The sequence below is a fragment of the Balearica regulorum genome, chromosome 1 (assembly GCF_011004875.1).
Source record: "Balearica regulorum gibbericeps isolate bBalReg1 chromosome 1, bBalReg1.pri, whole genome shotgun sequence".
Lineage (NCBI taxonomy): Eukaryota > Metazoa > Chordata > Aves > Gruiformes > Gruidae > Balearica > Balearica regulorum.
In genome coordinates this window covers 50,274,888-50,296,799 of record NC_046184.1, presented here as the reverse complement: position 1 = coordinate 50,296,799, position 21,912 = coordinate 50,274,888, and the positions used below count along the sequence as shown (strand labels likewise).

The 21,912-nt window shown below is 41.6% G+C and overlaps 1 long non-coding RNA gene across 2 annotated transcripts in view; it reads left to right on the top strand.

Annotated features, from left to right (window-relative positions):
• The first annotated feature begins 3,936 nt into the window (after positions 1-3,936).
• Positions 3,937-21,912, top strand: part of LOC142601045 (uncharacterized) — a 59,790-nt gene continuing 41,814 nt past the window's right edge. Inside the window, exons 1-2 of one of the 2 annotated variants that reach the window (XR_012834601.1) lie at positions 3,937-4,092; positions 5,384-5,478. This is a non-coding gene — a long non-coding RNA (uncharacterized LOC142601045). The remainder of the gene's footprint in view (positions 4,093-5,383; positions 5,479-21,912) is intronic. The other variant, XR_012834602.1, reaches the window with a different exon arrangement.

Genomic DNA, 21,912 nt, shown 5'->3' with positions numbered 1-21,912 from the left:
TCTAGCATGGATACTTCTTCACCTTTTTCTGTAGAAGTGGGAATTAGGGCTGATGTGTGCAACCAGGGCTGAGGCGATAACCCTGAGCTGTGGAGTGTTTCAGAGGAAAGCAATGGAGCTGGCTATAGCATTGACAAATTAATTTCCACCCTCTGGAAAGAATCACTGACTTCCCCTCTGTGTCTTTGGGCCAGGAAGAAGTCCCCAGAACAATGAGATTAGAAACAGATGGAACCACTGTTAACGTTAGGAGTTGGAAATCCTGTTTTTTTTTCAGAGTTTTAGGTAGAGGAATCAAACATTTTTCAAGTTCATTGCGTAAGCAAGGTTGCAGTGCTGTGTACAGCTGATGAACATAAGCCTTTCCCAAATACTATAGACATTAACCATGGCTCTCCAGTAACTGAAAGAGGATACAACTTTAGCAAGAATGTCAAGCATTTGTAGGAGCAAATAGTTTGAAAACACAACAGCTTTGCCTTGCCAGGTGGCTAAGTTTGCCTGATTGCGTTGACAGGAGACTAAAGCAGCACAATACACTGCATAGTTTGTTCCAGTTACCGGATGAGACTGGTTGGTACTGGCTGAACAGACTAGGCTGTTATTGCAGGTTTCCTCTCACTGACTTTTATCTTCACTCATCCTATTTTTTCTTTCTTTACAAATTGCAAGAACAGCTCCCGTAAACAGCTCCTTTCTGCCTCTGACTGTGCTTTGAAATACTGTGATCTTGCAATGACTATGAAGCTACTGGATTACAGCGCAAGTCCTAGCATCTGTTAATAAAATCAGAAGAGTGGAGCAGCAAACACCTAACAGCAGGGACAGGACATGCAGGTGAGGCTTTGAAAAGCTGTCCAGCAGGAAGTGGAACGAGGGCTGTAAGTCTGAGAGCTCGAAGGGAAAGAGAAGCAGGGCCATCTAACATAGGAGGCACTGTTAATTGCAGTGGAATTGCTAACAGTGGAAACAGCCTCTGCACTTTGGTAGAGTCAGGAAGAAAAAGGTGTCAGGAAACAGGCAAGTAGGCAAGGAAGATGTGGCCATTTCCTGTCTGCACCTCATTTATCTCTTTTGGCCTGACTGTTGTGTATGCAGAAGGCTGCACAGCTTCCTTCTTTTATTGAAGGTGTCTAGGAGAGCACTGGAGGGGCTGTGCCATTCTCTGAAATGCTCTGTGTCATGTTCAGAAATAGGCAGTTCAATTGCTTTTGGGAGGGCAAAACCTTTCTTGTCATCATGCACATCAACAGGCCCTTGTTCATCCTCTGTCTTTGCACATTCTTGAATGCAAGTAACAACACACGTGGGACACTGCTGCTGAATCTGAGCTCAGAGAGAGATCGGGGGGGAGATAAACTGAAATAGCAATGACTAGTTGTCCTGGTTTTGGCTGGAATAGAGTTAACTTACTTTCTAGTAGCTGGTATAGTGCTATGTTTGGATTTAGGATGTGGATAATGTTGATACCACACTGACATTTTGGTTGTTGCTGGGCAACATTTACAGCAAGTCAAGAACTTCTCAGCTTCTCGTACTGTCCCACCAGTGAGGAGGCTGGTAGAGCATACGAAGCTGGGCGTGGGCACAGCCAGGACAGCTGACCCAAACTGGCCAAAGGGATATTCCATACCATATGATGTCATGCTTGGTGTGTAACTTAGGGGAAGCTGGTTGGGGGTGTGGCCGCAGCTTGGGAACTAGCTGGGCATTGGTGGTCTGCAGGTGGTGAGCAATTGTGCTGTGCATCACTTATTTTGTATATTATTATTATTATTAACTATCTTACTTTTCTGTCCTTTTTCTCAACCCATGAGTTTTACCTTCTTTTTTCCCTGATTCTCTCCCCGATCCCACTGGGGGGGTAGGTGAGCAAACAGCTGTGTGGTTGTTTTAGCTGCATGGTGGGTTAAAGCACAACACTACTACATCAAATAATCTCAGAAGAGTGGAGCAGCAAGCCTCAGTTAAGCTGATGGTAGAAGTATCCACCCACCACAGATGGACTGGAGGAGAAAGAGAGGAATGGCAGAAAAAAATGTGAGGAGTACTCGTCCAAGGCAGTGGCTGCCAAAGTGGGTTCCAATGTCCAAATTTTTTTCTGGGCCATATTTTCCACAGTGTAATACTGGCTGAGTGTCAGTGGGGAATAAGGTATTAATATTATGACTTCTTTTCAACTTCTGGTAATCTCAGGATCTTCTCTGTTTTGATAGCGGTTGCATGCATTGTCTAGCAGAGTGCTTAACAGCCGAGATCTTCCTTCATCTACACTAGATTTTTACTAATAAAAGGTGATGATCCTTTTTTGGTGTGCCAGCCCTCCTCAGCATATTGCTGACTGATGCCACTGAACTGGGCCTTCTGCAGTAATGGTTGGATTGGACTTGATTTCTGTTTCTAGCCTTTTTAAAATTTGATTTGATTTTCAAATGAATCACAGAAAGTGCCTGCAGATTTGTCCTTGCACACTCTGAATACAGTGAGCTGAGGCTCACTGATAGCAGTGAGAGAGGAATCAAACCCGTTGTTTATCTCTCTTGGGAGAAAGACTAAGCAGAGAAATATATGTGTGAGGGGACAGGGATAATGAGGGGGAAGGGGACAAAGCAACAGTTTAAGCAGTGTGTGCTGACTTCAAATTGTTAGAAACATCCTGCTTAGGTGGTATATGTGTTTGACAAAGTCTGTGCTTGCAAATGCTGTAACTACCTGTGCGTATCAACTCAGCGTAATCTTTTGTGGGGTTAATAGCAGTAAATGATCAACTTAGATTTTCCAGATTGTCTGGAGGTTAAATTTCTTTAAATCCCTTTGGGTGGAGGTAAAGCAAGTGCATAGCTTGGGCTGCGTGCTGTGACCTGTAACAGGATCTTGCTGGAATACACTAGCATGGGTGGCCTTCAGGAAAGGAGGCAGATGTTTATTGATATGAGGGGAGTGCAAGGGGGAATAGAGAGAAGTTTAAAAATTAACTGAAAAACCCCTCAGCTTTATAATTCCAAGTGAGACCTTTCATCTGTGACTATCAGTAAGAAAATGAAGACCAGACCTGCCACAAACCCTGTGAAAAGCATATGAAGAGTAGTGACACTGGAGCATTCTGAAGTCTGAGCAAAACAAGTTTGCACACCCTAAATTGCAATACCCTTATACTACTAATGCGTGAGGTGGGTGTAGCACGACAGTTGTGCAACCCACCAACAACGGCGGGTGCTTGGAGGCACCTCTGAGGCGGGCACGGTGGTGGCCCTGGCAGCAGCGTATCTGGCAGTCACAGGTGAAGCAGCAGTTGGTTACAGATCATCAGATGTTCCTTATTATTAAGTGCCGACAGAAGCTGAAGGAGTGGAGACAGGAGGCTGCCAAGGGCAGATCAGCATTAGGGAAGTTTTGCTAAGTGGAGACTAACATTAATATGTAGGCAACTGGAAGAGCAGGGGCCCTGGAGCGAGGCAGGAAAGCAGGGCAGGGCAGGCTGTGTAGAGCCCAACAAGCTCACTTGCTGACAGGGACTCCCTCAGTCCCCTCTCTTCTCACACCCCTTCACTGTTGCAGCTGGCATCTCCGTTTCACCCAGCACTGTCAGGTTTCTCCTGCTCCATGACTCTGTGCAGTTCGAGTGTTATCTGCTTTGCAGGCTGTATTTTCCATGTGGGAGTTGCAGAGGGAAAAGCCCATGAGATACGCATCTCCAGGCCAGGGACTGTGTGTGCTCCTTGTTTTCCATGCACCCCCATCCCATATGCCGGTCTCCCATGCCACTGACCACCCTTTCCCCCCACTGCTGTCAATGCCCTGCATTCCCTCTCCCCCAGCCAGTGGCTCTGTGAGCTCCTCCAACCCCTTGGCTTCTTCAGCAGAGATACTGTGCATCTCTCCCCCTCTCTTCTCCCTAAGCATTCTCTCCTTTCTTTTCTTCCAACCTACAGTACAAGGTGTCCCTTCAAGGATGGGCAAGACTTGCAAAGCTGAGCTAGCAAGATAGGATGAGACGGAGATTGCATTGAGGATTGGAGGTGTTAATGGCTCCCTTGGGAGAATCCCAGAAGTTCATGGTAACATGGAAGTGGCTGAAAAAAATAAGCTCAGGTCAGTGGATGTAGCCTCTGTTTTTTTGCTTTCTTTTCAAAGTTTCAGCCAGTAAGAGTGAAATGTTCTTCTAAAATGTGAGGATTGATCAGAAATGATGTCCAAAAGTTGCAGCTTTATATACAGATAGGCAGAGTACTAGGTCATGCTTTCCTTGCCTAAGGTGTTTTGGGTTTTTTTTTTTTGTAGCTGGCAGATGCTCTTTACTTGTAGTCAGCTCTTAAAGTAAAGTTGACTTCTTTCCAGCTTGCACGGAACCATTATTAACAGAACCTTGGAAGCAGAGCAAATTTGATACACCATGAAAAGTTGTGAAAAACTTTGTTTTTCTGTGTAGGGAAGCTGAGACGCAGACAGGCTCAGTGCTAAAGGTCACACAGTGAATCATGTAGCAGAACTAAAATTGAAGATGAATTTCTGATTTCAGGTGTTCTTGCTTGTCTTTTAGCTCATACTGCTGTTTTGCAATGCTGATAACACTGGTGTGTATTTTTTGGCTGGTTAGAGCTGAGGTATATGCATTTTCTGTGATTACTTCAGCCCGATATATTTACCAAAGTTAAGTTACTTGGATTACTCGTATCTTCTGCACAGGTGGATGTAAGATTAATATGGTTACTAATCTTATAGGGAGTTTGTGTCCTTGTGCACAGAATTTTACAGGATGCTTTTCAGTCATTTGCAGGCTACAGCCTTTTTTTTTTTTCCCAATATATGGTAAACATTTTAAATAAAAAAGTCTTCTGCAGCTAATAGCATCAGAAGGAATCAGTGTTCTTAGCAGAAAAGAGACATTATCCAAAATAATTATAGCAGAAGCTAGGAGGAATAAGACTTAGAGAATCTTGTTTAAAAGAATTTGTCATGTAAATCAAACCTACTGGATATGCATATACAGGCTGGATCCCTAGAGAGAAAACTTATTTCAGTCAGCTGAAATGTTGACAAAAATAATCATAGTGATGAAGTTCCTTGTGCACTGTGTGTCCTTAATTTCAAATATTTTTAAGCAATATTTTTATTTCTGAAATGGAACTTTCATATAGTGCCTGTGCTACTGTTTGCAATCAAGGCCTGCAATTGTGATAACAATCTTGATAATATCTATCAATCTCAGATTACATTATCTGAGAGTTATTAAGTTTGTATGTAAGTGTCCTGTACTTGATTTCAGTGAGGCTTCAGGACAGTACTTAGGCATATGTTTAAACACTTTTAAATACTATTGAGACATCACAGTCAATATGGTTTTATGTATACTTTTTAAAATATATGTTGGTTTCTTTATCAGACATTCTGTGTGATGCATACACCCTGTGTGTCTAGTAAGAGACAGCATTGAAGAAAAGAAATTTGTCTTCCTTGATACAATGAGAATAGCATGTGGTAGGTATTAAAGAAGCTGTCTTCTAGTTCACAGAATTTAGAGATCAGAATGAACAATTAGTTATTTCTGACAAAAGAAGTTTGTCCTGTAATGCATTTTCTAGTGCTTCAGGACATAATTCAAGTGGCTGGTAATACTATGTATTTAGAACAAGCTTCTTGTGGATTAATTTCTTCCCCAGATTCAGTTTTCTCATTATTTTAAGTAACTATGGAATTGCCATGTACGATACATGGGATCTCAGAGCTGTCTCATGGGGACTAGATCCAAGTTCTCCAAGTATACAATGGTATTGTGATGTCTGATCTGTGGAACCACTGTGGTGTCCTTCAGAAAGCATGTATTAAGTGTAGTTAAGCCAGCTTGGATGTCAATTCATGTTGTCATTTAGATTATACAAAAGGGTGGTTTTACAGAGTGGGGAAGCCAGAAGTCAAAATCTCATTGACTTTCAGAAAAAAGTTGTGAACATAACTTCCCTTTGTGCTTTTTTACAAACCTACGTATGGGAGTTCGTGTAGTTTTGCTTTCTTTTCCCCTTGTTCATATGATCTCTTTCTGGTGTTAATCAGAAATATTGTTCTCACATGGGCTGGCCCTGCAGGGTGGTGAGTTGTTAATTGAGTGGAGCATGTCATTTGCTTTAAACCATGTACGGTATTCCAGGGGTAACCAGGGATAAGTGCTCGGAAGTTGGTTTCCTGATATCTTCTCTATTTTATGAAATGGGTGGCCTCCTAAGCCTGTCCAAATAAACAGAATGGAAAAAGAAAAATACTTGTTTTGATGGCTGGATGTTGGAGATATATGTACCAGTGCTTGTTTTTCTTTCCCTGGGCATGATGAAAAGGTACATCGTAGCCACCTTATTTTGCTTGGCCGTGCTCCTTAGTTTCTCTTGTGTAGATGTGAAATAATAAAAAAGAACTTGAGCCAGATCATATTTGGGAACTTTTCATTTAAAACATGTCCCATTGCACAGATTTGTACCACACAGTAGAAAATATGAATTACAACTAGTTTAGCTATTTTGATATAAGGTTCTATAGAAAATACTCTCACACTGAGATTTTCTTGAGGTCTTGTATACCTTTTTGGCTTCCTTTTCTTTCAAGCATTGTTTTTACTCCAGGTGCTTTTGTTAAACCAATTTTCAGTGCAACACAGAAACAGTTTGATTGGCACACTTGAGGGATGGGTAAACAGCCGCTGGAGGGACAGGGACTTCCTAAGTCCACTTTACTGCTGGATCTGATGTGTTGTAAGACTGGGATCAAGGTCACAGTACCTGTATTTGTGTGGCTGTGTCAGGCTTTCTTATCCTTGTGGTATTTTAAATGTCATTCCGTGTATTTCTTAAGTGCCACTATCAACTTAATCAATGGCTCCCAGTTTCCCATTCATGTCCATGCAGTGCTTCTTCCATCATGGTGCTGTCAGATCTGTTCAGGCACTTGCACACCTAACAGGACTGGGAATGGATCCATCCGAAAAATAACCATTTATTTTGCTGTGTTGTTTTACAGATGGATCAGCTCTCTGATCAAGTTCATTGCTTGGTTGCTCAAACAGCTTGGCTGGCAGAGCAGAGAGGGAGCTAAGATGAAGTTGTTCAAACCAGCTGAAATAGTGCTGTTGCCAGACAGGAAACTCATCTCTTATTGCTGGGCCGTGAACTGCTTGTTTTATACCTGTGCATCTGATGGACGAAAGACACACCTTGCTGTCCTTTTGCCTAGATCATTCAGTCTTGCATAATGTTGACCGAGGAAAAAAATCCTGGGTTTTGTTTTTAAGAATCCTGTTATTTCATCTGCTCCCCCAAAGAACCTTGAGGACTTTTCACAGTCCCCTTAAATGAAAGGTGAAGCCACATCCAAGAGATTGAAGCCAGCATCCTGCACTCGCTGTTAGCAGTGGAATCCAGCCACAAGTGATGAAGCAGCATTATTGGCAGATATTGATGAATCTGCTCGGATGCAGTTTCTGAATTTTGTGGCGAGTGACAACATGCTGGATGGCCACATCCTCTTGTCCTGCTATTTCATCTTTTTTTTTTTTTTTTTTTTTTTCACAGTAGGCAGAACTGAAGGCACTTCAATAACAGCCTTTTGACACTGGAGGATATTTAAAGCTACAGGCTTGCTTTCCCTCTGACCCATCATCACTGTTGGAAGAAGGTGGTAGATAGAGGGTATCTTCCACCATCAGAAATATGTTTAATTGTTCAGATCTGAGATACGGAGTTTAAAGATGTGATTACGGTTACAAACTACAGAAGTTGAGGTATGCTAAGGGGAAAGAATAAAAGATGCTGAGAGAGTTGGGATTGTTCAGCCTGGAGAAGAGAAGGCTCCGGGGAGATCTAATTGCGGCTTACCAGTACCTGAAGGGGGGCCTACAGGAAAGCTGGAGAGGGACTGTTTATCAGGGAGTGTAGTGACAAAACAAGGGGTAATGGGTTTAAGCTGAAGCAGAGTTGATTTAGATTAGACATTAGGAAGAAGTTTGTTACGATGAGGGTGGTGAGGCACTGGAACAGGTTGCCCAGAGAGGTTGTGGATGCCCCCTCCCTGGAAGTGTTCAAAGCCAGGTTGGATGAGGCTTTGGGCAACGTGGTCTAGTGGAGGGTGTCCCTGCCCATGGCAGGGGGGTTGAAACTAGATGATCTTTGAGGTCCCTTCCAACCCAAACCATTCTATGATTCTATGATTCTATGCATTTAGCTTACAATAAATAGAACAGGAAAGATGGAAAGTTGTCTCAAATCTGATTCCCTTCATTGCCCATCAAATAAGGTACAAGTATTTGAATTACTTTAACATTTTCTCGGTTTTGTCTAAGTGAACACTTCTGAAACTAATATATCCAGCTGCAGAAATTTCATGTGAAGCTCTTTTCCCTTGTCATCCTGATCTCTGTGGAAATTTAGATTTCAGATATGACATGTAAAACAGTCATCCTTGAAGTACAGTGTCTTCCAGGGGTAAGAGACTACGCCAATACCAGAAAAGCATTATTTTTCATATATTGTACTTGACATACACAAACTCTTGGATTTTTTTTACTTGAATATTTTTAGACACCTTTATGCTTGATTGACTAAGAAAAAATATCTATGCAGGTAACACTGCCCTCTGCCTAGTGGTAGTCAATTAAATGAGGCATTCGTATGTAATTTTTAAACAGCTGGTCTTAAGTGACTTCACACGGACATGTACTTAACACTAGATAACTTTGCAGTTGCATCCACTACATCTGTTCATACTGTTATTGCACGAATGTGCGTCTCATATTCTTGGAAGAGTTCGGCATTTGCACTATGAGGGTCCTGTGCTCTTAAGTTCTCAATACAATGCATTGGCTTCTCAGAAATAAGCTGACAAGCTGAAAAGGGAGAATAGTGGTTCATGCACAAGCTGACAGATGTAATTTTGCTTCTATTAACCCTGAAATGACACCTTACATTTATAACTGATTTTTTTAAGGAATAAGTGGACTTCAATTTCTTGTTCCCCTTTAAATTACCTGAACTATTGCAGGTCTGTCTAGAAGCCTGTGTCAGCGTGCAGTTTTAAGAAAAATGGTGGCTGCCTAAGAGTATCCACCCTGTTGAACTTGAAACAGTTCTGGAGTTCTTTGTATCATGGCAATAGATTGCTTCATGTTCTGTTTGTGGTTTCCTATTCTCCCAGGTTTTGTTCTTCAAAATTTCTACCCACTACGTATTTGTGCAATTAATTCTCCCTTTGAACTTGCCATTTCTGAATTGCATCCTACCTGTCCTGAGTTTTTTCAAGGCTATTTTGAAGCCTATTTGTTTCCACTGTGGTGTTTGCAACATTTTGCAGCTTGCTATCATTTGAAAGGCGTCTTTGCAACCTTACCAGCCAGGACCGTAATAAAGACACAGAATAAGACCAATACACCTGTGTAACATGAAACTCTGTGTAAGGTACTCCTAGAGTGTGAAATTACTTATAGTAATCTTATAGTTAAAATTACTTGTTGAATACAGTTTTCCAACTTGTTTTGCAGTCAGCATACAAAATCTGTAACTTGACAATATTCCCATCTTCGATTATGGGAATGTTGTGTGAGACAGTATCAAAAGCCTTATTAAAAAAATAGCAATCTCCATGGTACCTCCTACAGCCACGGGGTATTTTTTCTTCTAACCACTGTAAGAAAAGGCTATTTGCTATGTGCCTGTTATTCAGTTCAGCAGGCTATTTATTGAAAATAGAATTATTGACATAAGCGAGTTTTGCTAGAATGAACAAAATACAAGGATTCCTTCAAAGACATATTTTTATTCACTAAAAAAAATAAGGAACCAGTCAAATAGTTGGGTAAATAAAATTCTTCTGCACAATCTAGCCTGCCCTAAAAGCTGGTGGTGCTTTAAAATACAGCTCTCTCCTATGATTAAATACTTTGAACTTTGAGATTTCTGAGAAGAGACTACTGATTGTTTCCTACCAAACTGAAAGGAAGTTACAGCATTAATGAGTGTGTCTAGATTACAGGATGTAACAAAAAAAGTCTAAGTAATTATAAATTCCCTGTTTCAGAGGCATCTTGGAAAATCTCTGAATAAAGATGTAGTTTGAAGCAACTGCCAGAATTGTATTTCTCCTGTTGTTTCGTGGTTGGTTTTTTTTTTTTTAATTTCAGTTTGTAAAAGTAGATAGTCAGTGTGTCTGACTGTCGGGTAGCTATGTGAGGAGTTCTGTGTATATGTAACTTCAACCCCAAATGTGTATTCCTATTAATTGAACTCAATATGTTCTGCAATACAGATTAAGCCATGAAATATCAGTAGCAATGCATTTTCCTCAGTAATACGAGATGTGTCTGCTGCTTCTGTCCCTAGGATGAGTAGGTCGATCTAGTGGCACCAATAAACAACATGGTGAGAAATTGTCCATTGTAAACAAGCAAAGTCCCTGAGCAGTTCCTACCTCAGCACAAATACACTGACTTTGCCTCCTTATTGCCTTTTATTTACTTTCTCTTTTAACACCTCTCCAGTGTCTGATGGTGATAGATTCATGGTTAGTTCTTCCTGACTTCACATTGTCATGGTTTAAAAGACATTTTGAACATTTTCATTTGCAGTACATTTAAAACATTAGATCCTTGTATCTCTTTCTCTTCCACTGAGAGTCTTTTCCCAGAAAGCCTTGATTTGGTGCTGCAGCAGTGCAGGATCATGGAGTTGCTTTTACAAAATCCAGGAAGGTCTGTTTCACGGGATAGTTTTGATTTCTACAAAGCTTGTTTGGCAGTAAACTTAGAGGTTACTTAAGGCTGTTGCTGTATTGGTGCAGCACAGTGATATATCAGTTGCAACATTTCCTTAGACTAAGATTAATTTTTAGAACTACAGTTAACTTGAATGCAGTAAAAAAATAATCGAAAGTCTCAAAAGCACAATCTGTGATGAAAGACTGAGAGTAACAGGTTTGCTGAGCTTGGAGAAGAGAAGACTGAAGGTAAGTATGATAACAGTCTTCAAATATGTGAAAGGTCACTGCAAAGAGGAAGGGGATGAGCCTTTGCTTGTATCGTACTTCTTGGCTTTTGAACCCAGTCCAGGAAAGTCACTAGATCTAGGATTTATATTATTACTCGTGCTGCTGTGAAGTTACTGGTACTGTTGTCAGTCCCTGACCCAGTGGAGCAATTTTTTTTATTATTTTTTTTTTTCTAGCTAAAGCTGAAATATCATCTGCAAGCTGTTGCCTTCTAAGTTAGCAAATGCAGGAACCTCAGCCTGCTGCTTGGCTTGGCGGCTGAAGGCAGGTTTTGCTATCACACTTGATTAATCTTTTCCTTTCACCTCTTTCTTCTCTCACTGCGGTTTGGAAACCAGCTAGTGTTAGCTGCAGTTGAGGGTTTTTATTTCATGGTCAGCTGCCCACTAGAATTTGGGCTGTTCAGTGACAAAGGCTAGTTAACTTTTAGGAGAAAATAACGTAGGAAAGTACTGCAGCTGTGCCCATAAGATATAGGTTCAGGTGCAGTTGACAATTACCAGCTTGTGCTAGAACTCACTTGATGGCTTTCTGCCTGGAGAGGTTGCAAAACTGCCTAAGTTTTGCACAGCTGAGCAGTAGTGATCTTTTCTTGACTGCTAAAATAAAGAATGACACAGCAGAGGGGGGCTGATAACCTCTGCTCGTGTGAACATGTGAGGAAATTCTTCCTGTTGGGGGGCACCCTCTAATATTTATTTTTCCTCAGGTTCCAGGAGGTAGAGGCATATGCCTCTACCGAAGCCTCTTGGCCCTCACTCACAGTGACCTGGCAGATTTTATTCTGGTGAAAATTCTGAGACAGTAGGTCAATTGTAGAGTCCTGTAGGACTTACACCCTGGCGCCTTGTTTACTGTTATTTCTCCTTGCTAACCCTGAGGGGTCCTAGAGTTCAGCAGCCGAATAGCTGCAGTAATATATTTAAAGTTATTTATTTTTTAAATCTGATATTTTGAAATCAAAAGATATTTTGAGTGTCCTGAGAGAGATTGAGTAATTTTTGTTTTTCCTTCCAGTATCCTTTTCCAAAGTCTCCCCACTCTGAAATCTGCAGTCACCATCAGGTTGCCCACATATTTGACCCAGTGGGGCTTCTGACCGATTAGTCATTCAGTAGATGTCCAGCAGTATGCCAGAATTTTGGATCAGCAAGGTTTAGGACAGGGGAAGCCTGCCATTATTAGATATATTTACAGAAAGAAGCAGTCAATCTTTCTTAAAATCCCAAATCATTTCCTTGCAATGGGAGAGTAAGTTGCAATTATACTGTAAATCTTGTAGGCTAGTTTTGGTGTTCAGACATCTGCCATAGATTCAGGTATGATTTCACTGCGAGCTTAAGACCACGTCACTGTTGAAAATAATGGTCCTGCCCTGCAAATATATTGATTAGTTTTCATGTGGATCATCCAGTTGTTCTGAGTTAGCCCCTGGCTGGATGAGTGCTACAGCTGATGTAAGGGCAGGAGCAGACAGGGAGGGAAGGGCCGATGGCACCTGTGGAGGACGCAGCTCACGGCTTGTCACGGTAGCTGAGTGTGAAATTTCAGGCTCAGGACCAGGCTTAGGTCAGGCAGCAGGATCTGCACCAGCCCTGTGTGCTTTGTCCAGTTCCTGCCTTGCTCTGGCACGGCTGTTTGGCCAACGCATTGTCAACTGTTTCTGTCATTAGATCATGGGAACTTATTACCCTCATATTTTCAAATTCCCATTACCTAGGCTAGATGAGTGAATGGTTTTACTGTCTGTCTTCCCTTTGCTTTTGGTTTAACTCCTCTGTCAGCTTTGAAGAATTAGGTTGTTTTCCAGAAATGCATTCACTTTGCCCTTGCTAATTCTCAGTACTGTCACGTGCCAGGTTGATTGAAGAGGTCTCCTGAATAGTCTTGTCTAGCAACATACTAAGAATTTTTTTCCTTGCTTTTGCTCTTTGCAGTTTTGAGAGAGAAAAATCAGAGCATTAAAAAAAGGCAAGACTGGTGGGTCATCTTCTCTGGCTTCATGAAAATCATGTCTCCTCATGGATGTTTCTAGGGCTGACTTGACTAGGTTATCTGATTGTCTCTGCTGACTGGAATCATGTTAATTACAAGTGACTCTGAGCGATAAGGTTCTGCAAGTATCTATTGTCAGACTGGGCAATCACATTAAGAAATCATCAAATTAACTGGAAGTGACTGGAGTGACCATGAGAGGCGATTTATTTATCTGTGGGTTGCTACTTCAATCCATTCCATTTTTGCTGTGTATACAGTCACAGCAAAGAAGTGGCTGCATGTCTACATGCTACATGTCTACATGGCTAAGGAGGACAGCTTTAGGGCCCACAGGACCATACTTCCGTGGACACATATACTAGCTAAGCCAGTCTCAGACGGAGTGAGTCCTGTGGTTCCCTGTCCCCAGGCACTGGCTCGTGCCCTCAAGTTTGCACACGTGGGGTGAAATAGGTGGAAGATGCATCCCTTGAGAACTGATTTGAGCAAAACAAAGGCAAAATCTATTTTTCAGCTGGTTAAGTTCCCCAATGTTGTTTATTGTAAGGCTGCAAAAAACATTGGTGTCTGCCAAAAGGAAATGGAGACATGGGATGGGAGAGAGCGGGTGGACCCATGAGGTAAGGGACTACTTCTCTCAGAGGCAGAGCCAGCTGATGCTAAAAGAAAGTGTTTGTTGAACAATGAATTAAGGCAAGTGATGGCAAGTCTGTTTAAGCTGTCTCCTAAGCACCTTCTGGGCATGAGCCCTATCTTTCAGGCAGCTTATTCTAATTCCTAAGTCTCCCAGTCTGCTGTTTGTGCAGTTGGGGAACTGACCCAGCTGATAAAAAGCAGAGTTTAGGTGGCCTCCCAAACATCTGCCCTCATGAAGAAGACAACAGGATCAAACTGCTGGTGGTGGGAAGAAGGTGGGAGTTGTTTAAGCTGGTATTGCAACTAAAGAAAGGGATCAGCAAACTGAAGGAGACATGCTTTTGTTCATATGAGAAGGGCAGTTATTGTTGTTATAAACACTCTGGGTTTTTTTTTAACAATTGGCTTAAAATTCTGTGTCTTGAAATGAGAAGATTTCTCTTTTTCCAGTGTGAAAGCCAAAGCATTCATTCATATGTGCTGAGAGTCTGTTTCATAACTCACATTTTTGGTCGCTTGTCTTTTCTATTTTTAATTTTCTTCTATAGCTGCTGTGTTTCTTCTGACTCTAGTTAGTCATATATGCGTCTATTTTTTTTTTTCTACTACTTCTATTTTTTTCTACTTTGTTTCATTCACTGGAGCACATGATGTGTTCTGTTTCATCCTTGCACTAGAATGATTGGATTCTGTTAATCTTACAGGGTAAAAAAAGAAAAGGAACAAGAAAAAGGCTATGATTTGGAAAGTGAGGTTTATGCTGTAATATTTGGCTCTTTACATGTGTGAAATTCTCTTTGCTAGTAATGGACCCATCATCATATAATGGAAAAAGTAGACTGAAATCGAGATCAGATAAAAAAATAGTTCCCTAATTACTGTTCTCAGTAATAGATAATGCAACTGTTTTCTTTTTCAGGAGGATGAACTAGCTTTGCTTTTCATGAGGTATGGTGGTAATGGTACTGGCATGGTAATGACTTGCCGTATGACTTCTTACCTTGCAGTGCTAGAGGAGGAAATAGGGCTGAGAATTCCTGGTCCCCAGCCCTTGATTTAAACTTCTCCATCTTTAAGCATATTTCTAGGCTCTGTCTTGGAGTTATCTTGCTTACCTATTGATGCAGGTGGTTAAAATGCCAGAACGTGAATGCCAGAAGCATGGGGGATGTTTACAGTCCAATGGGATACAAGTTAGTACCCTAATCGGTGCACTTATAGTTGCTACCCAGAAAGTAATTTTTCTTTTGACATCCTTATGCGAGGGATTGATTTACACATATTACATAATTCTGGTCAGCTGAGCAGTTTCCTGTAACGATGAAGAAGCCAAAATTGACACCATTCAATGTGGATCCATCATGTAACACACTCTTACCTATCATGAGACCTATCTGTGCAAAACAGATATCTGGTGTAACCATATACCGGTGTGAGCTGCACAGAGCTGGTGTCACACTCTGAAGTCATCCATTATTTTCAGAAGGCTTTGCTTGTCCTGTCTCTCTAGCCTCTCAAAAATAGGGTTATATTAATAACTTTATGGTGGGCATTTTATGTTGAAATACGTTTCTACTATATTGGGATTTTCGTACATCCAATAATTGTCCACCATAGTAAGCAATAGCACGCAGTGCTCACTAAAATTAGAGGAGAGATTCTTAATCTTAAATTATTCACCAAAATCTTATTTATTTTTGTCAGTATCAGCTGGCTTTTAAGTAGTAAATGAATTGCTGAGTAGATATAAGGAAGAACCTGTCAAGTGATCAGTATTTGAATTCAATAGCTTCATCAAGAATGCGATTCCACCAGAAATGAACGAAGTCTTTCCTCATTTGTCAGTCTTCATAACTGAGACTGAAGCAGAGTTATAAATTAAATCTTTCCTCTGGTGGGAGCTATTCATGGTGGATAAGCGTTTGTTATGCTATGGCGTTATCCCTGCTATTGATGTTTTTTCATGCTCACTTACTCAGACTTCCTGTGCTGCTGATTTTAATTCCATATGGAGGTACAACGGCATAAGAAGTCATCTGTGCTGGCACAATGAGCAATCTCTTATGAATGGATTATGACAAAGTTGTACTTTTATAGCAACTAGAGAAGCTATGAAATTAACAATTGATTGCCTCACTTTTCAATTAGTCTTCGTGCTGTCACAGGAATAGTACTGCTCTGCTTCTCTGCCTTGCTAATGAGGGAAGACTCAGCTACTGGGGGAGATTCTAGCATCAAGTCCTATCTTCATTATGTGCTAATTCTGTATTTAACCTGGGTTTTCCCCTTCAACATGGGATGCATTGTTGAATCTAAAGCAACTGTCAGAGCCACACATGAAAGCACTGTTATAAGCTACCTTGGTGGCTTTTTTATCAGCTGTTTGTGCCAGGTGGATTCACTGAATGCATGTACTCATGCAAAGAAGTAATCAGTCTTCTAACACCTACCCACAAGCCTTCTGTGCACTCATTCCCATATACTACTTGCCTGTGCTGGCTCTCTCTTTGCATCATTGGCCTGAAATGGGAGACATAAAACCTCTTCTTAGCTTCTATTATCCCAACCTGCCTACAACGTCTTCATTTTCATTCATCTCTACATTTTAAGCAGCACAGCAGTGTGCCCTCAGAAACCCAAAAGTCTTTATACCAATTGCTTGACTGCAGGAATACGCCAGGTGCCTGGTGTCAGTCTGAGCTGAAGAGAGCAAAACCTGCTACTTCAGGAATGAAGGAGGAACACGGAACATCAAGCTGCTGCTGTTTGACCAGAGGGTTGGGAGGTCCAAAGATGAGTATAGAGATAAAAGGGCTGAGGGGTAGTGGCTGGAAATCCAGTGGCAAAATTTCCAGTGATGAAATGGGCTGTATGCTGGCACCCCTGGGAGCATGGGGCAAGGGCAGAAGTATCCATGTCAAACATGGCATCTGCAAAGACCAGTCCACCCAGGCAGCCAGCGAAGGGACACGGAGGAAAGAAAGAGGAGGTAAGTGGCCTTACCCTGCCCTGGAAAAAAAGATCAGCTTTATTCTACAAGATGTATATCACACAAAGAATATAGGCAGCACAGATTAGGACTCAGTATCTCAGGACAGGAAGATGGAGGCAGTTGTCTTTATTACTGTTTCAAAGGACAGCGTGAAACATAAGGAGTGTGCTTCATCTTGAAAGCTCACCTTCAGCTTTCTGTTTGGAGATAGCACCATTTGCCAATTTGCTCATTTGCCAGTGGATTTCCCACTTTCTTCTTCCTTTATCCTGATCATGCTGTGCAGACTGTTCGGTTCAGGTACGAGGGGGCAGAAAAGGCAAGCGGTAGTTTATTGTTGGGTAGGTTTTCCATGCAACCACAGCTGTACCTCTAAGTTGGTAGAGTGGTTCTGCTAGTGTTGTCAATGCTGCTCTTCTCTACTAATTTCTGGGATCCCTTTTTCATTCATGCACTTCAAAATAGCTGGCAAGGGGAGGAAAAACAGGAAATCGAGCACTTCTCAGCAGGTGAATTATTTGAGAATTCACCTGAGAAGCATTTATGTACAGAGTTAAAACATTGTGTCTATACTTGATCAAATCTAAATTGCCAGGTGTTCAAACCACTTGTCTATTTAGACAGCCTGTAGAATGTCACATACCGGGCTATTGCCTAGCTGATTTTAGTTTCTTTCTGGAGAGGAATAAGACAGAATTTTTCACTTGCTAGACTTCCAGTCAGTAATTCTGTTGTAAGAAAAACATCTCTTGTCCACTTCTGTAGTTTGCAGTCCCTGTCCAGTTACTTGATTATCTGAGCTCCTTCAGTGCAAGATAGAGAAAGATTTCCATGATACAAATGGAAGGTGTCCCCTCATGCATTATAAATAAACTGGTTTTTCTTTTTCTTCTATTGTAGTATGCAAGGGTGAGGTCTCACAGTATAGCACAGCAGATCTAAAGGTCACTGCCATGTGAAAAAGCTCATTTCTCTCATTTCTCCCTCTGTTCCCCTCTTCCTACTCTTCCTCCTGTCACCAGCTGCACAACTCTCCCCTTCTTCTTTCCCGGTACTCATCTTGCCCTTGGTGGGCCAGCTGAGCTCACTGAACCCACAAAAAACTAACTCAACCCAAGAAAGCGAATATTCTTCTGAGAATTTAGTGAACCAGATCAGCTCAGCTGAGCTGCCAAGTCATGCAAGGGATGGAGCAGGAATGCAGGGAAAGGAATGGTGGAGGAGGCAGCCCACCTCGTGTAGCAGCAAGATCTGGCTGTTGGATCTGGCCAGCTGCAATGTGAAACCTTACCTGAATGGAAGCTTGCAGAAGTCTGGAAAGGGCACGGCATAATCACCGCTGCTATTGTGTCTTCTACTAACTGGCCTACCCACCTCCTTTACTTCAACAACTGTTTTGAATAATTAGAAGTTAAATTTAACTCCAAATTGCTTCCCTGGGGACAAGTCCCTCTAAGAATAATTCTCAACAGACAGAAGATTAATGGCAGAATGAGCAAATAACAGGAGCCAGTGGACCTCAAAAAGAACTAATAGGACTAATGTGTCTTCTAATCCCTAGGAGTGGGTCCTTCTCTCGATCATATTTGCACATACTTTGACCAAATTAGGACAGCTACTCAATACATGTGGAAAAAAAGAATGTTTATTTTTGTAACATGAGCATGAGTACTGTATCTACATACAAAGCAACAGCCCCAGTGCTCCATACTGCAGCCCAAACATACGACTTCGTCCTCCTTTCCAGGCACTCTGAGTGTGTTAGAAAAATTGTATTCCTCCCCATCTTTGCTCTGGCAGCTGTATTGCTTGCTGTGCCTACATACAGCCTCAGGACAGGCGTGAAACACGGCAGGAGTATGCTAACGTTGCAAGTGTGACCGTACTGTAGCAGGGTAGGCTAGCATGTGTGGATAAGCTCTGATTAGTTACCTCTAGCATTGGCAAAAGTTAAGACAAGGGGTTTTGCTTTGTGCCTCATGCATTGTGCAGCAGGTATGTTATTTCTGTCTGACAAGTGATGCTGGGAGGATAAATCCACTAATATTTGTGTAGCACTCTGTTGCTACAGTTACTATATCTTGAACTGACTAACTCATCAGGGTGAGCTACCAAAGGGGTGAGTATGGGCATAGTCATCTTTCCATACAGAGGTAGCTCTTCCAAGCGGAAAGTGGGGGAGGTGGTGCGTGGTTTGAAGGTGTTTGTATTGTAATGTGTCCCTGCCACACTGCTGATGTCCTTGCTGTTTCTGTGAATAGGCAGACTTCAGCACATTCCTGTATCAAAACAAAAAGTGCTCATTTAATAGTTAGAATCAACTGCATTTTATTATCTTGTCTAGCACTATTCTGCTTCCAGCCTGATGCCCTTGGAGGATATTGCTTTAGGCGCATTTTAACTACAGGCATTTCTCCTCCACTAGATTCTCAGCAGACAGGGATTAGAATGCGGTACTTGGCTGAAGCTGTCCTGCTGACAGATCGCAGTGACCTTGCTGTGACTTCTGTTCCGAGCTCACTGGCACTGCTGGAATTTGACACACTAGAACATGAGATACCGGCTCCATTATGCCACTAATTGGTATCCAGAGCATTGTGTTCCTGCCTCCTTCACCATCTGATGTAGGTGGCAGATAGATACTTCTAATTTATCTCTGCCATGTGATTTAGGAGGCTTAAGTCTCTATCATCAGCCAGTTGATGCCTGTATCCTTTCATGTGGTTGTCTTTATCATAAGCAGGTGTAGAGCTTGACACAGGCTTATATTGTAAGCATGGCTGGTCTCCTTATCTTATTGCTGGGTGCTCTTCTGGAATGGAAGGAAATTGTTTGCTTGTTGAACATGGATAAAACACACTAAATATTTTTCTCGAGCATCTTTAGAGGCAGATCTTAAATATTTTCTTTATTTGTCAAATGTACAGTAAGATAATGTTTTATTTCTGCAAGGTTATTTAATTTTTGAACTGCATAGATTGGCTTTTATTTTTGTCTAGCATTAGTGTGGAAGGTAACACAGTAGGAAAATTCATATCCTTAACCAAAATACTTCAGAGTTTGCTCTGAATGGCAGTTTTTGCTTTTATAATGATTTTTTAAACTCAATAATCACAAAGCTGGAGGAAAAGGTCAACAAACTGAAACAGAAAACAACTCCACATGCGATAGCGCTTCTCCCCCCCCCCCCCGCCCCGCCCCGCCAAACAAAAAAAAAGACCGTAGATTTCCAAAGTCCAGTTTTGTCAGTCCTACAAATTGGAATTTCATGCTGTTAATTTAATCATTAGGGAAGTTTATGACCCTGAAGAATATGACTTGCAAATGCCTTGGTATCAGGAGGGAACAAATAACAAATTTGGCCCGGAGGGAGCAGAGGGAGTAGTTGTAAGCAGCAAACTACCTGAGACAATTAACAGAAAAATTAGTCGTGGATTTATGACTGCAGCTTTGCCAGCTGAAAGTAATAGTTATTTATTTCTAGCACTGGTTAGACACCGATGGCTAAATCTACAGGGGGACTTCAATATTGTCAAAGTGACGCTTACCTTGCAGAGTCCTGGCTCCCCAGGTGGAATTCACAGCCTGCTGTTAGAGCCCGTGGCTCCAAGGCAATCTGTGGAAAGGCAGGTGTCTTGAGGGTAAGATGCAAAGCTAAATGAGAATCCATATCCTCTTTTTAGGTACCTAAGTGCATCCTTTAAAAATGGGGTAGATGACCACTAGTGTGTAGAAGTTAGAACGTAGATAGGTTGTGGATGGCTGGGGACAACTCCCTGCTGGGGAGGCTCTTCCTCATCCTTGATTCAAGGACTGTTCATAAACTTTCCACTAACCTGCCCACAAGACTCAGTTCTTCGTCTGAAGAGTCCTATGTGGGCACAAGAATTTCCAAATCTGAGAAATAGGGTAAGAGCCACTGACAGGAGAGCATGCAGGGCAAACCACAGAGCAATTATTGTCAGCATAGGTATGAATGCAACTCACATCCCTGAACTGGTTTGTTATAACTGCCGCCTTTCTCTGAACAAGGAATAGTTGGAAAGCTATAGAAGTGAACTTCTGATAATATTGACAAGGTGAATTAATAACTCATAAACCCTACTAAGGAGGCTATTCCAGAATGGAGTTCAAGCAGGAACATTCAAAAAGAATTTAATGCACAGGACATGTTAAGGACCAAGCTCTCTCTTTTACACTTTCATCTCACTGATTACTTTTTAATGGCCTACAAAACCTGACAGATCTGAACAAGCAGATACTCTTTATTGAGAAACTCTGAAGATTGATTTCCTGATTTTATTTGCTCCCTGTTTGAGTACAGGTGGACAGAACTAAAGGCAGAATTATTTCTGCAATAAAGATGTGACAGAGATAGGCTAGTAAAAATCTCTTTTCCTTGACCTTAGTCGCATGACCTAAATTGGGGTTAGAAAATCCTACAGCAGAGGTGGTCATCTGCTGAGTACAGCAGTTACAGTTCACATTTATTATAATGATCATACAGCTGAATTTAAAGGTTTAGGCAACTATTTTGAAGGATGATAAACTACTGCCCGGTAGTTTGGTGACTTAAGAAAGGACTTTGCATGCAGTTTACTTATTTGTTTTTCCTAGATCATATTATGGTTGAAGAGCATGTTGGTCACTATGCTGGTTTCCTAGAAGAACTAGTTGCTTTATGACTTTTTGTTGTTGTTATTTAGTGAAACAAACTTATTTAGGTATTTTTATGGTTCCCTTTCTCCATTGTGTCCAAGCTCCTCCTAAGTATCTGTTGATTTCTTCTCAGAATTTCCTTGATATTTCTCATGTCATCATAAGTATTTGTAATATAGAGGAGAGAGCACTTTTTTTTTTTTTTTTAGCACAAAGGAAGAGTCTTAATCAAGAGGCAGTTACCAAAATCATTACAAATTGAAGGATTCTTTATCAGGCAACATGTACACAGTTTTTAGTAGTTCAGCAAGATGGCTTGATTTTTTTCAAGAGGTTGGACCTCTTAGAGCTTAGGACCTCGGGCTGTGGTTCCACAATATGAGGCATCTGGTGGCAGTGCCAGATAAAGGGGTTCCTGCTTCCTTCTCCTAGTACCTCCACATACTCTTTCCTTCCCCTGCACTGCAAGGAACTAGCCCCTCGGTCAGCCACACAGAAGTAATGAACCAGATCAAGGAACTAATGTACGTTAAAAAATAACCTTTGTTTTGTTTTTAACTCAGACTGTCTCCTTGGTGGAGTTCACAGCAGGGTCTCAGAAGTGGTGG